Source organism: Leopardus geoffroyi, chromosome B3, assembly GCF_018350155.1.
Source record: "Leopardus geoffroyi isolate Oge1 chromosome B3, O.geoffroyi_Oge1_pat1.0, whole genome shotgun sequence".
In the NCBI taxonomy this organism is placed as follows: Eukaryota; Metazoa; Chordata; class Mammalia; order Carnivora; family Felidae; genus Leopardus; species Leopardus geoffroyi.
The window spans coordinates 1,441,262-1,459,826 of NC_059337.1; the positions used below are offsets into that span (position 1 = coordinate 1,441,262).

The window sequence follows — 18,565 nt, forward strand, 5'->3', positions numbered from 1 at the left end:
CCCCGTGCCCCACGGCTCTCTTCTGGGGGACAGGATCTTTAACTCCTCACGAGTGTTTTGTTCTTGCCTGCCCTCGCTGCAGATTGGCTCTCCCCAGAGGCCACCGGTTCTCGCAGTTGGTGGCTGCTGGCGCTGTCCTCCACGCCGAGCAGCTCAAAGGGACACGAGGTCTGTGTTCACTCGCTCCCTTTGCTGTTGGCGGATTGTTACTCTTCCAGGCAAAAACCCGGTGAGCTTGCGGGTCCGTCGTCTTGCGGGCATCACCCTCGTGTTTACGGGGGGTCCTGGCGCCGAGGTTCAGCTCTACTTGGTCTCGTTCAAGCATCCAGGTGACTTTCCACTTGTGTGAATGCGGGGATTTGGGTTTGTTTTATTTATTCCTATATCTCGGGGCCCCAAACAGTGGCTGGCACATAGGAAGTGCTTAATTTTTGTTGAATAAATAAATAAACATTTTAAAACACTCTTGACTTGTCTCCATAAACCTTTAGCAACCCACTGCGTAGACCAAGCCTTACACCTTATTGCCTGAGACGGCTCCACCTCTGAAGTTGTTTTCCAGTTGAGGAATGTAACACATGTTAATTGGTAAAAATTTAGAAAATGGATAGGCTAAAAAATTTTTCTCTCCTAATCTCGCTACCTAGAGATGAAGGTTGATATTTTGCTTTTATATCTTTCTAGGCTTTTTTTTCCTGTGCACGTGCAAATGTTCTTTTAATTTTTTGAGGAATCACAATTTCATATTGTGAAATCTTTCCTTGTAATCCTCAGTCACGTGAAACACGAACGTCTGCTGCGTGCTTAGGTAGCGTGTCGGTTGCTAAAGGTGTAATGTGAAAGGAGACAGCCCGGGCGGTAACCTGCGTGCAGAAGTCTAGTGACGGCATCACGGTTCACGGCTGTCCTGTGCCCTGTTAAATGAAGCACCGTGGTTTTTGAACCAGCCCCCTATTCTTTTCCCGTTGCGATTAGTAGTTTTCCTGTTAGAAACAGTGCTGCCTGATTATGTCCCTAGGATGAATCCAAAGAAGTGGAATTTTGGGTCAGACTGGAAGCATTTTTAACCTGTTGTTCTGGAGAAAAGCTGCACTGCTTTATAGTCTCGCCAGGAAGCTGAACTAGTTTGTATAAAATCTAGTTTATCTGCACCCACGCCAGAAGGTGTGTGCGTTTTTTTAAGTTCTAATTTGGTAAATAAAATTTTTTTTTTATTGAGGTATAATTTACTTGCCATAAAATTCACCCATTTAATAAGTGTTCACTTCAGAAATTTTAGATAAATGCACACAGTTGTGTGATTACTACCACACTTCACTTAGAACATGTCTGTCACTCCAGAAAGATCCCTCAAGCCTGTCTGTAAACGGGTCCTGTTCCCAATCCTGATCCTGGGTAACCAGTATATCTGCTCTCTGTTTCCGTAGATTTGCTCTTTCCCAACGTGTACGTGGAATCCCATATTTTAATGTGGACTTTTGAGTTCGACTGCTGTCACTGGCACGTTTTTGAGGTACACCTACGTTGTGACATCTGCCATTAGCTTGGTCCTTTTTTCTTTTCTTATTTTTTATTGTGGTAAAATACGCATAAAATATACGCATTAAATCACTTGTAAGTGAATGCACACACGCTGGTATGCAGCCATCACTGTTGTGCGTCTCCAGAACTTTTTCCATCTTGAAACTCCGTGCCCATTTAATAGCAGCTCACCGTCTGCTCCCCAGTAACTGCTATTTTCTTTGTGTCTCTGAGAATTTGTTTGAAGTTCTTTCTTTTCTTCTCTCTCTCTCTCTCTCTCTCTCTCTCTCTCTCTCTCTTTCTTTCTTCTCGGTGCCCAATGTGGGGCTTGAACTCACGATTCCAAGATTAAGAGTTGGATGCTCTACCAACTGAGCCAACCAGGCACCCTGAAGTCCTTTGTGTAAGCGGAATCATACAGAATTTGTCCTTTTTGTTTCTGGCTTATTTCACTTAGCATGCGATCTGCAAGGTTCATTCATCTTGTAGCACATACGAAAATTTCACTGCTGTAAAAGACAGAATAATATTTCACGGTGAGTGTATAGATCACACTTTGTCTCACCATGTCTGTCCGCAGACATTCGGGTTGTTTCTGTAATGCTGCCGTAAACGTTGGTGGTCAAATAATTTCCAGGTTTTGCTTTCACAGCTGTTGCTTCTATGCTAGAAGCGGGATGGCTGGGTCATGTAGTAATTCTGGATTTAACTTGCTGAGGAACCGCCACACTCTTTGACAGAGGCTGTACCTTTTTACATTCCCACCACCGGTGCACAAGGGTTCTGATTTCTCCACATCCTCACCAAAACTTTTCTCTCTTTAAAAATAGCCATCCTTGGGGCGCCTGGGTGGCGCAGTCGGTTAAGCGTCCGACTTCAGCCAGGTCACCATCTCGCGGTCCGTGAGTTCGAGCCCCGCGTCAGGCTCTGGGCTGATGGCTCAGAGCCTGGAGCCTGTTTCCGATTCTGTGTCTCCCTGTCTCTCTGCCCCTCCCCCGTTCACGCTCTGTCTCTCTCTGTCCCAAAAATAAATAAACGTTGAAAAAAAAAAAATAGCCACCCAGACGGCGCGAAGTGGTATCTCAGTGTGGTTTTGATTTGCGTTTCCTAATGATCAGTGATGCTGGGCATCTTTCCACGTGCTTATTGGCCTAGATGAGTATGTCATCTTTGGGGAGGTGTCTATTCAAGTTCTTTTAGGAGTTCCTTATATATTCTGGATATTTATCCCTTATCCGGTAATCACATTTGTACATATTTTGTCCCATTCTGTGGGGTGCCTGTTTATTTTTACTCTGTTGATTGTGTCCTTTGGACAAAAGTTTTTAACTTTGAGGATACTCAGATTATCTGTTGTTACCTTTGTTTTCGGTGTCAAATCCAAGAAATCATTGCCACATCCAGTGTCCAATCTTTTGCTCTGTGTTTTCTTGTATGAGTTTTATAGTTTGTACATTTAGGTGTTTGACTCATTTCAGTTAATTTTTGTACATGGCATAAGTGTCAGACTTCATTCCTTTGCTTGTGGATATCCAGCTTTCCCACCACCTTTTTTGAAAAGACTGCCCTTTCCCCCCTTGAATGCTCTTGGCTTGTCCTTTTTTTTTTTTTTTTTTTTTTTTTTAATTTTTTTTTTCCAACGTTTATTTATTTTTGGGACAGAGAGAGACAGCGCATGAACGGGGGAGGGGCAGAGAGAGAGGGAGACACAGAATCGGAAACAGGCTCCAGGCTCTGAGCCATCAGCCCAGAGCCTGACGCGGGGCTCGAACTCACGGACCGCGAGATCATGACCTGGCTGAAGTCGGACGCTTAACCGACTGCGCCACCCAGGCGCCCCGGCTTGTCCTTTTTTATTGCTGGTTAGTTTTCATTGTGTAGATACCGACCACGTTGTATTTATTTATCTGTGTCCTGGTTCGTGGACATTTGGATCGTTGCCAACGATCCAACGTGGACATTTGGATCGATGATGAGTTTTTGGCTCGTCTTGCCGCTGTGAACACTTATGTACAAGTTTTTGGATGGCAGACATTTTTGTTTCTCTTGGGCAGAAACCTGGAAGGGGAATTGCAGGTCATAAGAGAACTGCAAGTTTAACTTTGTAAGAAACGACAATTTTTACAGTCCCCGCAGCAGTGCGTGTGAGGATTCGTTTTGTCTTCCCTGTCACCAGCACTTGGTGTGCTCCTCTTTGTGCGGGTGGCTCTTCCGGTTCCGAGGGAGGAGTGGCTGCGCCTTGTGGGGTGACTTTGCATCTCTTAAACAGCTGATGAGGTCTCCATCTGGGGGCGGGGTCTTGTGGCTGCAGCCCCACCCCTCCTGCCCTCCTCTCCCCACCACTGGGTCTTCAGCTTGGTCAGCCCCAGTCTTAACACTCTTGTTTCTTCTTTCTCCCGCTGCCCGCCCCTCTTTGTTTATTTATTTCATTTATTTAAAAAATTTTTAATGTTTATTTTTTGAGAGCGAGGGAGAGAGGGAGGGAGAATGCAAGCAGGGGAAGGGCAGAGAGAGGGAGACACAGGATCCGGAGCAGGCTCCAGGCTCCAAGCTGTCAGCGCAGAGCCCGACGTGGGGCTCGAACTCACCAACTGAACTGTGAGATCAGGACCTGAGCCGAAGTCGGAGGCTTAACCAACTGAGCCACCCGGTGCCCCGGCAGACCCCTCTTTGATCACTTTCTTAGTTTCTAATCTCGGACTACCGTTCACATACCCTGTTTCTAAACCTAAGCAGCTAATGTTACCAAGCAGGTCATGTGATTTTGTTTTGCCACCATTGTGAGTTTTTCTGTAACTTTTTATTTTGATTTAATTTTAAACTTAGCATAGAAATTGCATGAATAGTACAAGGAACTCCTGTTCCTTTTTTTCTCAGATTCTCAGTTGTTATGCTTTGTCCTATTTGCTTATCAATATTCTTTTGTTTCTTTTTCAGACTGTATGTGTGTGTAGAAATATATGCATATTTTCTTCTGAGTCATTTGTGTAAGCTGGAACCTTACTCAGGTTGCATAACTATGTAGTGGTAAAGCAGGGACTGGAATCCAGACGTGTGTGTGTGTGTGTGTCTGTGTGTGTGTGTCCCCGTCCGTCCGTCCGTCCCGTCAGTAGCTGGCACATACTTGCTGCTTAGGAAAGGCCTCTTGAATGGACCGGTGACCACGGCTCACCTGTCAGAATCTGTACGTGCTCTCTTGGGCTGTCCACACGGCTCAGTGCTTGGGTTTCGCAGACTCCGGCTTGGGACGTGTGCTTTGCCACTTCTGGCTGTTTGCCCGGCAGCTTCCATCATGTCACTAAGGCTGTTTCCTCGTTGCTGGAGTGGAGGAGAGGAGAGTTCCTCCTTGTGAGGGACGTTGTGAAGGTTAGAGGGGACCGCACAGGTGAAACGTTTGCCACCGACCCTCGCCCTTCCTTTCATAATTCGTCCCGTTCTGCTGACGTAGCCACTGGCTTGCCTTCGTCCCCGTCCCCCCCCCCCCCCCCCCCCACCGTTTCTCACCCCAGGATCTTGGTCCTGGCAGGCTTGGTGTCCGGTCCCCAGGCAGCACACAGTTCCAGCGAACGGTCTGGGGTGACAGCCGTCGGGAGACCCTGATCTGAGTCCCAGTCAGAGCTGTGAGGCCGAAGCTTTGATCACAAAAAGTCCAATTCCAGGTGCGGGGATTTCGAGAGCTGGTTCCAGGAGCCGCGCTGCCTTTGGCATCCCAGTTTTTGAGTATTTTTTGTTTGCCCTTGTAAACTTGTGGAGTGTTTCAGAAATACCAACTTCGGGGCGCCTGGGTGGCTCAGTCGGTTGGTTAAGAGTCCAACTTCGGTTCAGGTCATGATCTCACAGTTCGTGAGTTCGAGCCCTGTGTCGGGCTCTGTGCTGACAGCTTGGAGCCTGCTCCCGCTTCTGTGTCTCCCTCTCTCTCTCTGCTCCTCCCCTGCTCACACGCTGTCTCTCTCTCAAAAATAAAGATTAAAGAAAAAAATTTTAAAAACAAAAAAGGAATACCAACTTTGTAGGGTCCATAAAATACGGGGTCACACCCTTGGAAGCATTGCAGAAATTTGAGGTGGCCCGACACGTCTGCCCCTGGCCGGCACCCGCTCAGAGGTACGTGTTTTTCCAGGAAACTGTGCCGTTTCGTTGCTGCATCACACGTTCTAGGTTTTTCTTTAGAAGATCAGGTCTCCGTACGCGTGACCCCATCTGGCAAGTAGGGGGAAGAGAAAGTCATCAAATACTTCCAAAGTAAGAATTCTTGGGGATTGTCTTCTCAGTTGATAAAGTGTGTATAGCAACCTATTCGGTGATCGGGGTTTTCAACAGAGACCGAGGGAAGGGCGCACGTGGCACTGGAGAGGCTCTGCGGGGCAAGGGACAGCGTCCCGCCACGGGGTCTCTGAGGAGCCTGGGCGTGTATTGCTGGTTCGCGTGTGACTGGACTCCAAGCCAGATTTTGTTCTCCTAATTTGGACGGTTTTCTCAGAATAATTAAACATCTCTTTGGAGGAAATGGTTCCCCGCACCTCTTGTGTAACTGCCTTCACCAGATGAGTCTCACGTAGATAACAATTTTAATGTTGTCTTTTATAATGCTGTCTTAATGTCGTCTGAAAATCAAGAGTGAGATATTTCAGAGGAGAACAGCACCGGGCTTGCTGGTTTGTCCTCGCCACCCTGGGTTTGTTCTTCAGTGTCTCTGCGAGGAAACAGACCCCTTTTCCGTACAGCGTTTAATACCTCAGCGTGACCACCGAGGTTAACAGGTGATAAAATTCTTGAATGTAAAATTGTACAAACAGCTTATTTCTCAAGACCAAATCCTTTACGGTGTTAATTCAGTGGACAGATGGGACTAGAAGCCGTTAAATATTTTCCCTCCACCCCGAGAAAGCGGCATGGTCCCCTGTGTTCATCAGCGGCGAGAGAGCAGTGTTCTCTGGCTGCTTGTGGTCATTTGGTTTCAAGTTTATGATACCCTTAAGACAAAACAGAAACTACACAGGAATTCCTTTAGGAAGACCGACATATGTCACCCTAACCAGAACTCTTGTGTGTTACACGAGTGAGTAACTGTTGGGATTTTTTTTAGCAGAGGGAAGGAAAGGAGCCGGACTTAGGTGGGAAGAGGTGGAACGTTTCGGACTGCCGGAAAGGTGTCTTGTCTGTCGCCTGTCATTTGCTAGCTCCAGCTTCTTGCACAGCTCAAAGAGAAGAGATGGAAACGTGTTTAGTGACGCGCAAGGTACAGAGACTGCAGGCAGCAAAAGGGAACTGCCCCGGAGCCCCGTCCCCCCGCCTGCTGTCAGCTGTCAGCCCCTTGTGGGTGGCCACGAGTGATCCCGGCTCCTCTCCCATTTGCCTAATCAGAATATCTGCTCTGAATGGCTTTCCATCTTTTTGGTGGAAACCTTCATCGCATTGTAGTGGGTCTTAGAAGTTTAGGAAAAAATAGGAAAAGAGTCTACATTAACCATAGATGTTCTTATTCTGTGCAAAATGTGAGCATCTTGGAATAATGGAGGCACAGTCGATGTATTGTAGCTTTGTTTTGTGAAGTCAGGCATTTGTGTACATGTTGCATATGTTACCTATTTTATGAAAAAAGGAGGAAACCAGGGAAACTCTTATGAAATGCTCAGTTCTCTATGAAAAATAGCCCTCTTGGTCAAAAAGGGCCTGTTTGGTCTCTCGCATTCGTATAGGAGGGTCCTGTTGGCCATGTTCTTGAGTTCACTGGTCCTCACCTTCAAAATAGTTGAGGCACAGAGAGCGAAGCCGGGGGTTTCTTTCTCTCCAGAGTCCTCCCCCACCCCTCCCCAACTGCCATGGCTTTTCCACTGAGTGTCCCAGGTCTGAAAGAACCTTCGTTTGCAACCACATCTGGCCCTATGTAACCACTTCATCTATAGCTGGAGGCAGGTCAGTGAGGACTGGTTTTGTCCTTCAGATTTTACGGTAGAAATTTTCCATAACTTAGATGAACTAAATGTGTATCTCCAAGATTTTGATAAGTGTATAGCACATCTATGCTTTAAGTATGAGATGTGCCGAAAATCATAATTCCTTAAACTTAACAATCTTGAGATGTTAAATGCTTATTCAGTGCTTATTACAAAGATTCTTTTAAAAAATAGTGGTTTTTTGATCCTTCTGTTTACATGTGCTATTTTGGCTGGGAAACTTCTGTTTGCAATTTGAGCTCTTGTGTAGGGGTGGGGTTGGTGAGCAGAGGGGAAATAGAAATTGTCTTTTCCAAAAAATTTAAAAAAAAAAAAAAAAAAAAGAAAAAAAGGGGCGCCTGGGTGGCGCAGTCGGTTAAGCGTCCGACTTCAGCCAGGTCACGATCTCGCGGTCCGTGAGTTCGAGCCCCGCGTCAGGCTCTGGGCTGATGGCTCAGAGCCTGGAGCCTGTTTCCGATTCTGTGTCTCCCTCTCTCTCTGACCCTCCCTGTTCATGCTCTGTCTCTCTCTGTCCCAAAAATAAATAAACATTGAAAAAAAAAAAAAAAAAAAAAAAAAGAAATTGTCTTTTCCTTCTTTTTTTTTTGTTTTTGTTTTTGTTTTTGCTTTTTTGAGAGGAGAGAAAGAGAGTCCCACGCAGGCTCCGCGCTCAGCACAGAGCCCAACGCTAGGCTCAGTCCCACAACTGTGAGATCGTGACCTGAGCCAAAACCAAGAGTCTGGCGCTCAACCGACTGAGCCACCAGGCGCCCCCGTATTTCCATTTTTCTGATGACTTCCAGGTTTCCTGGCGGGGCAGATGGCCGTTATTACATCGAGTCCTTTCCCGTCAGCCCGTTAGGCTCTTCCTCCCTTTGCTAAGACCTCTGCCTCCCCCTCTTGACATGGTCAGAGACGAGTTGTGTGATCCAGGGTTACGGTCGGCTCGTGTTTTGCTGAAGACGAAGTTTGTGTTCCTGTCTCTCGTTCTCCTCGTTACTGCTTGGGTTTTGAGAGACACTTGCTTATTCTGTGATCTCGAAGTCGGAGGTCCCTCTGCTCATCTCCTCTCCTTTCATGGTGCCTTTCCAGCAATTGAGAGGAGAGTGTATGCAACCATCAACCCCCGGGGTAGAGGACTGTATTAGTTTGGGACAGACCATCTGGAAAAATTGTTCCTGCGTGCTTTAACCTCTTCTCCCCAAAGTGTCACTGAAATCTTTTGCGCCAAATTCTGAGCAGCAAATCTCCATTAATACCATTCTTACTTGAGTTATCAAGCTGACTTCCAAATGGCAAAAAGCTGAACCCCTTGTTCCATACCAGGTACTGTAGTTAGTTGTAAACCATTGTTTTCTTACGTCCATCCATCAAAAAGCACTTCCTAAAATTTTAAATAGTGGCTCTCCAAAGTTTATAGTGGGAAACCATTGTGTTTGACAGACTACTTTTGAGATGTATCCTTTGACCTAATTTTAATTGACCTAAATTATTCTCCAGTTACCATCTTTACAGTACTTTGAAACCATTTTCTTTTCAGCTACGAACATGTATTTACTGTGTTCTGTGCTAAAATAATATTTCCCCATATGTATCTACAGTAGTGGTTCTCACACTCGAATCTAAGAATCCCTTGGAAGCTTAGTCTCAGTCTTGGTCTGTGTCTCCAGAAACTGATGCGGCAGGTGTGGAGTAGGACCTGGGAATTTGTAATTTTCTGAAGTTGTTAATCCATGTTTAGTGATCAGTTCAGGAACACTCTTTTTAAATCTACTTATCTCTTGACATTTTGAGTCGTATTCGTTGGTCTTTGCTTTTGACTGCCATAAAGCCAGGTCATTGGAACTTTGATTTCACTATGTTGAGGCCAGTGCTGGAGCCGGTTGGACTTTTTAACATTTAAAAGGAGCTATTATAGGACCCGTTGTTGATGATGAACAGTTTTCGGCTGAACGCTATATGGCTTCAAAGACTATGGTGCCTAGCAATTTATTTGATGTTTTTTAACCACACCTAGAAACAGAAGAGAAAAAACTGATCTTGGAGTTAACTGATTCAGGCCTGCCTAACAATTTATATAAATCAGGTATCACGAACATAGGAATTTTTCAACGTTTATTTATTTTTGGGACAGAGAGAGACAGAGCATGAACGGGGGAGGGGCAGAGAGAGAGAGGGAGACACAGAAGCGGAAACAGGCTCCAGGCTCTGAGCCATCAGCCCAGAGCCCGACGCGGGGCTCGAACTCACGGACCGCGAGATCGTGACCTGGCTGAAGTCGGACGCTTAACCGACTGCGCCACCCAGGCGCCCCATAGGAATTTAAAGTTATCAAGATCTCTGTGTAATGGGGAAAACCAAATCAGTGCACATTCAGGGGTTGACTCCTCCTAAATAGTTTTCAAGCTACTACGCTTCTATTTTTGTCCCCCGTGAAGGGAGAATTGAAAATTGGTCCCGTTACTGGTGCTTTCTTCAGCAGAAGTAGTAAAAGTAAACATGTGGGTATTTTAACGACGTGAGAAAGAGATGACTGCTTCGATGATGTCTGTACACAGTGCTTATGTCTGCAGTGATCTATGGGTGCCATTAAATGCCTGAAGAGAACGTAGTATAAATTAGAAAATCTTAAACACACAGGCTTGTCATCTGGCCTACTATTTTCAGATTGCTACAGATTAATGTGACCATTTACTGGCCTGGAAGGAGGAAAGTTGCTAATTTAAACCAGATTAGTATGTTCTACGCTGTTAAAGCATTCCTTGATCCTAAAAAGTAAAGATGAAAAGGACTGGTAATTTGATGTTTACATGGGAGGTTTAGTTTCCTGTGGTTGCTGTCTAGAGGCTCCGGGTTTGTGTCCGTGGTATATGGATAAATGCAGGCCAGATGCCAGTCCGCTGTCTAAGCATGGGGCTCCTGGGGGTGCCAGTCCGCTGTCTAAGCGTGGGGCTCCTGGGACACCTGTTGTGTTGCCAGCGTGTCAGGTATTGGACATACGGTGGTGAGCGACACAGATGGCTTCTAGTATTTAGTGTTAATCAGATCGTAACAGGCAGAAGGATGTGGTTTAACTTTGACCAGGAAAGTGACTCGTGTGTTAGTTAGCATGTGCTGTTTTTTAGCAGGGGTATTTTTGTGTTCATTTTTCTCCGTGTATTTATCCCATTTGCAACATAATATTTATATGCAACATATATAACTGTTAACTGGGATTAATCAAAAAGGATTTATAGAAAAAAAAGTTTAATGGTTGTTGGAAACTTTGTAAAAAGTCAACTCTAGGGGCACCTGGGGGGCTCAGTCGGTTGAGCATCCGCCTTAGCTCAGGTCATGATCTCACGGTTTGTGGGTTTGAGCCCCGCATCGGACTCTGTGCTGACAGCTCGGAGCCTGGAGCCTGCTTCAGATTCTGTTTCCCTCTGTCTCTCTGCCCTTCCCCTGCCCGCACTCTGTTTTCTCTCAAAAATAGATAAGCAGTAAAAAAGTTTTTAAAAACATCAACTCCAGGGCCCCTGGGTGGCTCAGTTGGTTAAGCGTCCAACTTGGGCTCCGGTCACAACCTCACAGTTGGTGAGTTCGAGCCCCACACCAGGCCCGCAGCTGTCAGCACAGAGCCTGCTTCAGATCCTCTGTTCCCCTCTCTCTGCCTCTCCCTTGCTCTCTCTGTCTCAAAAATAAATAAACATTAAAAAAAATTTTTTTTAAATCAACTCTGTATTCTCAGTGAACAGAATATAATAAACTGAAAATGGCATTTGAAACCCTAATGGTTATTCAGTATTAATGTTTTTATTGGATAGGTAGTAACAATATATTCAGACTTCTAATTGTTAAGAGTTATGGGGGAAAGGACCCCGCCTAACTTCTTGAGGCTGGATTTGTGTCTTCTGTCGCGTCCTTCCCGGTTCTGCAGAGAAGTCAGCAAGCGAGAGAGCGGGTTCACTGAAGGTGTATGCGTCTGAGCATTTTATCTTGGTAATATTGACATGACCATTATACTAATAGAATGGAGAAAAATTGTTTAAATTGAAAGGCTATTCTTAAATTGCTATTATTTTGAGCACTTGAACTTAGTGGTAAACAAGTTAAAAATGTTTGAAATGTGATTTTTCTTAAAAATACTTTGAAGTTCTGGCGCCTGGGTGGCTCAGTCGGTTAAGCTTCTGACTTCGCTCAGGTCGTGATCTCACGGTTTGTGGGTTTGAGCCCCATCCCATGTCAGGCTCTCTGCTGACAGCTCAGAGCCTGGAGCCTGCTTGGGATTCTGTGTATCCCCCTCTCTCTCAGCCCCTCCCCTACTCATTCATATTCATTCATTCATTCTCTCCCTCTCTCTCTTTCTCTCTCTCTCTCTCTCTCAAAAATAAATAAACATTAAAAAACTGAAAAACTTTTTAAGTTCTTCTTAAGTTCCCTGAAGAAGTCTCTTGGATTCAAATTACCCGGTTTACTATGAGTTTATCTTTAGGTCTTATATTTGAATGATGGTTATTGATCTTTTCAAGAGAAGGATCTTTTTTAAAAATGGGAGCTTTTATTTGAGAATTGAAAACTCTTTAGAACATGGGTTATTTTGTAACATAACTTTAATGATTAAGAAAGTACGAGGAAATTGCTTTCTCTGCATTTTCTGAAGAGTTAGGAAACATTCAGAAGGATGAATTCCTGAAAGGAATAAGCTAGGCTACCTTTATTTGGGAGATGTCTTTTGTTGAAATGCAATAAATTCATGTCAGTTACACTTTTTTAAAATATTTAGGACTAGGAAATCATACTTAGTAGAATTTGTTGGAATTATAAGCCCCCTTTTCCCAACTTTAATAACTGACAATAAGTATGTTCAAGCTCTAATTCACACTTCATGCTTGTTGTAAAGCAACACGTTAATTATATAGCGGTCTGAGGGGCACCTGGCTGGCTCAGCCACCAGAGCGTGCGACTCTTGATCTTGGAGTCATGGATTTGAGCCCCACGTTGGGTGTAGAGATTACTTGAAAATAAAAATAAATGAAAAGCAATCCAAGCTGACCTTGTTCAAGGTACCAAGTCATTTTCAAGGCACTGTGGTGATAAAAAAAAAAAGTAGATATAGAGAGAAGGTAAGAAAGGGAAAAGTTTCTCTGCTTCTATCTAAATGAGGGTAATTGTTTAGAACGTTATTTTAAGATATGAAAAATAAAATGATTGCTTAGTAGAACACTGGTACTTGGAGAAACTCCTAATCCTCTTACGTGGCTCCTCCTGCTGTAACTCAAACTTGTAATAGTAAGATCCTCTGCCTAGCATCGCTGTGACTCCATCATGTTTCGAATCAGAACGGCTGTTTCTTTTGTCCTATTTTATTATTTTTAAAAATTCAGTTTTATTGAAGTAAATTTGCATACAACAAAATTAGCTAATTTTAAGTATGCAGTTGTAGTTACGACGAATGTGGTTATAACCATGCTGTGGAACATTTCCGTTACCCCAGAAGGTTTCCTGGTGTCGCTCAGGAGTTCATTCCTCTGCCACCCTTGGTCCCTGGACCTGCATTCTGCCTGGTGGCTCTCTGTAGCATTTCATATAAATTGGATCACATGTTATGTAGTCCTTTGTGTCTGTCTTCTTTTACTTGGCACGGTAATTTAGAGACTCCTCCGTGTTGTTCGTCGGTGGTTGGTTGCTTTTTATTGCTAAATAGTGTTCCACTGTGTGCACGCGTCCCGATCTGTGTATCCACGCACCGTCTGTTGGCTACTCCGGCTGACTTGGAACTTGGCCGTCACGAGTCACGAATAAGGCCGCTGCGAACACACCAGCACAAGCCTCTGTGTGGACGTGCGTGTGCGTACCTGGGAGTGGACCTTTGCTGTGGTACAGATGGAGCCTTTGTCTCGTAGTCTGGGCAGAGGAGGAAACCCATGTTGAACCAAGAGGATGAAACCTGTCCTAGGGAAAAAGCTGGATTGCCGACCGGCCGTTAATTCTCTCGTTTGTACTTGTGTTTTCTGTTTTGTCTTCCCCCTTTCCCCCCAACAAGTGCCTGCCTTTAATTTTAACTGTAAAATCTCTTCAAAAATGATATTCCTTATTTAAAACTCAAATTTGTAAGAAAAGCCTAAATTTTGAATGGGCTTGTTGAACCATGGCTGGTTTGTAATAGTTCCCGTCCCCATCCCCCTAGTATTTCTGCCTTCTACTAAGTTTTATTTTTTTGGAGCCTTTTTTTGTTTCTTTCTATATCGCCTTTCTCCTCAGAGTTGGGACCTGCATAGTATGATCTGAGTTAAGGGAAATACATAAGTAGCTACAGATAAAGGTTTATGATTTGTAGTGTCATAGTTTGGGATTTGCTGGAAACTCGGCTGCAGACTGTGTTGGTCTGACTTAATGATTCATGAAGCCTCTGAAGGGAGCTTAATTTGCTGACTCATGCATGTTATAATCTCCTCGGCAGTATAGGTAAGACTTGATTTAGAAACAAGGGATGCCTGAAAACTTGCTTCCTGCCCTCCTAAATAGATTATGTGTGTATACTAATCATACACATTAGGGACTTTCGGTTCAAAATTGACTTAATTTTACATTGGAGTTCATCAGCTTTCTTTCACAGTGTGGATTATTCTGATTCTTGTATTAAAAGAGCATCAACCCGGGCACCCGGTTGGCTCAGGTGGCTGAACGTCCAGCTTCCCCTTAGGTCATGATCTCATGAGAGTTCAAACCCCCATCTGTGCTGACAGCTCAGAGCCTGGAGCCTGCTTAGGATCCTCTCTCTCCCTCTCTGTCTGCCCCTGCCCCCCCCCCCCCCCGCCTTTGCCCCACTCTCACTCTCAAAAAGAAACGCTTAAAAAAGAGGAGCATGAACCGGCAGCAATCAGAGATTGGCATTTGAATTAAGATCAGAGGAAAATTTGGAAAGCTAGTACTTAGGTCCAGTGGGCAGAGGATTTGATAACGTGCTGCCTGAGAAAATGGGAGAGAACACAGGAATTTTGGTTGGGATAAAATATCTTTGCCCGTTTTGCAGTTAGACATTCTGCGATGGCCTGTTAAAGTGCCTCCTTTAAACACGGTATGCCATCGGGTTAAAGAGATTAATCTGATAGAGAGCAGGTCAAAGAAGGCCGTAGCTCTGTAACGGAGCAGATCGGGAATTAGCTAAAGTACAGTAAATGTTGTGCCCCCGGTGCTCATACCTGATGCAGAAGATATTGCGCATAGGAGACTAAAATTCATCGCTTCTTCCTGGGTCATCCTTGCTCAGCCTTGACTTTCTGATTTTGCAGGGTATCTACCCCTCCAATTCCTGTCTTTGTTAGACTGTGAGCCAGGTGATGCGTGCTATCATTCCACTCCTTTCCAAAGGGAATTGTTTGTGCGCTTTTCCCAATAGAGAGACTATTGTTCTGTGCCTCTTGACAAGCAAAAAAAGGAGTGTGGGTATAAGATGCAAATAACTGTACAGCGGTCAAAGCTGTGCTCTACGGCTGTTAGTCTTGTAAAACCCCTTCCACTAGTTGAGAAGAGGATGGTGCAAGATTGCACGGAAGCTACAATGCGCAGGGAAGATACGTGGGGCCGCTGGGGAGGAAGGGGAGCTGGGCATTAGTGGTGTGGCGGTGTGTGGCCGTCAGGATGGTCTCCTTTCCCACGCCTTCTCTCGTTCATAGTCCCCTCTCTGTTTTCTTTCTTTTTCCCTCCGGCTTTATTTCATGGTTCCGTGCCACGCACATGTTTGTGTATTAGCCGCTTGTGGGCCAGCTTCTCAGTGATGACATTGTTACCTTGTCTTTTCCAGGTGTTCTCTAGTAAATGGGTGCTTCGTCAGCTCTTTATTGGCATTTGGAGTTTATTTGTTTGGGGAAGGGCGTTTTAATATTTTCCTTGCGTGTTGTTGATCACACGCCTCTTACTTTGGTTCTGCTTTGCTGCCTGGCAGGAGCAGAAATTAACCTAATTTGGAAGGGACACTCACCTGCAGCTGCACCCCCAGTTGTAAGATGGCAGGGGCTCGGGGGGTCGGGGGCGGACTGTCTGTCCTGTGACCGCGGCGTGGTTTGGGGAAGGTTGGGAGGAGGCGACGTGCCCTTGACTCCGATCCACTGGGCCACACCTTGTCATCAGTGTGGAATGGCATGTGTCATTTAGCACTCCGCTGGATGTTTGACATGAGAGCACTACAATAATTCACCAAATCGGAAATCAGGGACTACTGTAATTGCCGTCGGATTGGAGTTTGAGTGGACGGACATCAGAGTGGAAAAATGATACTCTTTCTTGTTAGGTATTCAGAATCCTTAGAACATCAGCCTCGAATATTTATCTTTCTCAGGTTTTATTTTGAAGTAATTTCAGGGCTGCCTGGGCGGCTCAATCGGTGAAGCGTCCGACGTCGGCTCAGGTCGTGATCTCACAGTTTGTGGGTTTGGACCCTGTGTCGGGCTCTGTGCTGACAGCTCAGACCTTGGAGCCTCCTCCGGATTCTGTATCCGCCTCTCTCTCTGCCTTTCCCCAGCTTGCACTCTGTCTCTTTCTCTCTCTCTCTCTCTCAAAGTAAACATTTAAAAATGGTTGGAAATAATTTCAAGTTTATGGAAAGTTACATTAATAATACAAAGAATTCCCATATACCCCTTGGCAAGGTTCACCCACTGTTAACTCTTTGCACGTTCTCTCTGTCATTCTCTTATTTTCCTGGATGGTTTGACGGTAAGTCGCACGCATCATGTCCTTTTCCCATGTAAGGCTTATGCAGATATTCTGACAAGGCCATTCTTGTATTTTCAAAGACAGTTCAGTTATCCAATAAGGGAGATTTAACACTGATTAATAATAGAATTCTCTAATACATGGTCCACTTCCGAATTTCTCTATTTCTCCCAGAAATGCTCTTCATTAATTTTTCTCCCGGTCCAGGATCCAGCCTAGAATCATTTGTGGCATTTGGTCACTTTGTCTCTTTATTGTCCCTTCAGCAGGAACGCTTTAGCTTTTACCTTCTTGGCGTTGGTATTTTGTGAAGAGTGACCATTTATTTACAGACTCTCTCTGTTTGAGTTTGTCTGATGTGTCCTTCTGAATACCTTTAGGAAACGCAGAGTCAGCGGGGACACCGCGTTAGTGATGTGTGCTTCTCGGTGCATCGTGTCAGGGGCACGTGTCCGTCTGTCCCCTCATCGGGGAAACTAACTTGTGGCCTTTGGATCAGTGTGGTATCTTCCAGGTTCTTCCACTTAAAGGTTTATCATTTTTCATTTTGTAGTAAGTCATCTGTGGGGAGCTAACTTTGAGGCTGCTCTGTTCCGTATCAGACTTTCCCTATAGACAGTGTTCCCTATCAGACTTTCATCCACAAAGAATTTCAGCATGCTTTGGTCATTTGGGCGGAGTCATTTATTACTTTGGTGGTTGAGGTTCAAATATCGCATTGCACACACTCAGTGCTACAGGAGGGGGCGTGTTCTAGCTGTTGGCTTCTTCAGCATTTGATGTAATTTTTTTAAATCTTTTTTTCATGTTTGTTTATTTTTGAGACAGAGACAGAGCGCAAGTGGGGTGGGGGGCGCAGAGAGAGAGGGAGACACAGAATCCGAAGCAGGCTCCAGACTCTGATCTGGTAGCACAGAGCCCGATGCGGGGCTTGAACTCACGGACCGTAAGATCATGACCTAAGCCGAAGTCGGACGCTCAACCCACTGAGCCACCCAGGCTTGGCCCCAAGCATTTGAACGTGTCTTATGTTGAACTGGAACCGGTCTTCTGAGACGTCCACACAGTGCCTCACACCTGAACTCTTGTACCACCCAAGATAAGCCTGCTCCTGTTTTCTCTTTAGCAGCCCTTCAGAATGCATCCCTTTTTGATTTTTCTCTCGGTTCCTTCCATTTCTGACGGTCGTTTCTTGTTAAGAGATGGCTCTCTTGAGTTTGGGACCACCCTGTTGGTTTCATGATCACACTCACTTACTAGTGTCCACACTTCACGTAGGAAACCCCATCCACAAACAGTTCTAGGTATGTTTTTACCAGGACAGTGGATTGCCATTGCCTGTAATCTGGCTCGATGCTTAAGAGCAGTAGGCCTGGGAGACAAGTCTGGGTTCGAGTCCTGTCTCTGTCACTGATTAGCTCTGTGATCTTAAACAAGTTTCTAGCATCTCCAGACTTCGGTTCCATGATCTAGAAAGAGTTGGCAATAATTGCACCTACCTTTTTGAGGGTGGAATGAGGATTAGTGTGCATGAAAATTTGGGGACAGGGCCAGTGACACCATAATCACTCTTTAAATGTTGATTGTTGTTCGTAGACAGAAAACATATTTCTATTTTACAGCCCGAGATGGGTACAACTTATTTTTTAGCTGTTGTGTCCTACTGTAGGCTCATTTAAACCTAAGGGGATAATCAGCAAGTTGAAAAGAGTTCTGAAGCACGGTTAGGTTCTCGGACAAGTACTTTAACTTGTGTGAAAGTTATTCCATCGGGTTCCGTCAGCTTTTATGAGGTGTGAATTATTTCTTAAACCGTTTGCATGTACATACAAGTAGATTATAAACAAACATTTGTCTTTTGTAGCAAAGCAAACGTGCGGTAACTTACTTCAGCATTAAGTAATACTTTAAAAAGTAGCCAGTGAAATTGAGTATTTGGACGTTACTTCTCATGGTGTTTCTAACCATGTTGCTAATATAAATAGTAAGTTTACGCCGTGAAATGCTGAAGTATTAACTAAAATTCTCTGTAGAAATTTGAGGCCCATGTTTTATATGCAGGTATTCTAGGACATTTTGATTGAATGCAGTTTTATTTTCCAGACAAGCCTTCTAACGCTTGGTAAACCTGTAGCAGAAATGCTGCTATAGAGATGTGAATTGGTCGGTAAATGTGCTGCAAACTTTCATAGCAAATGTTAGAAATACGGCTCTTATTCAGTCAAAACAGGACCCAGAATCTCATTCTCCCCACCCAGGAGGGTCCCAAGGGATATTCTTGGGGCACTGAAGTCATCCCCATTGACTGTCTGTTTGTAAAAGTTGTTCTTCTGTTGCTGGACGTTTATGCTAAATAAATTAAACTTTAGAGACACAAAAATACCTAGTTTTGCTTATTTGGGGGTATAAATGAT

The 18,565-nt window shown here is 44.8% G+C and overlaps 1 protein-coding gene across 6 annotated transcripts in view; it reads left to right on the forward strand.

Annotated features, from left to right (window-relative positions):
* The window catches only part of ZFAND6 (zinc finger AN1-type containing 6), a 76,231-nt gene that overhangs the window by 22,007 nt on the left and 35,659 nt on the right, over window positions 1-18,565 (forward strand). The window lies entirely within an intron of this gene.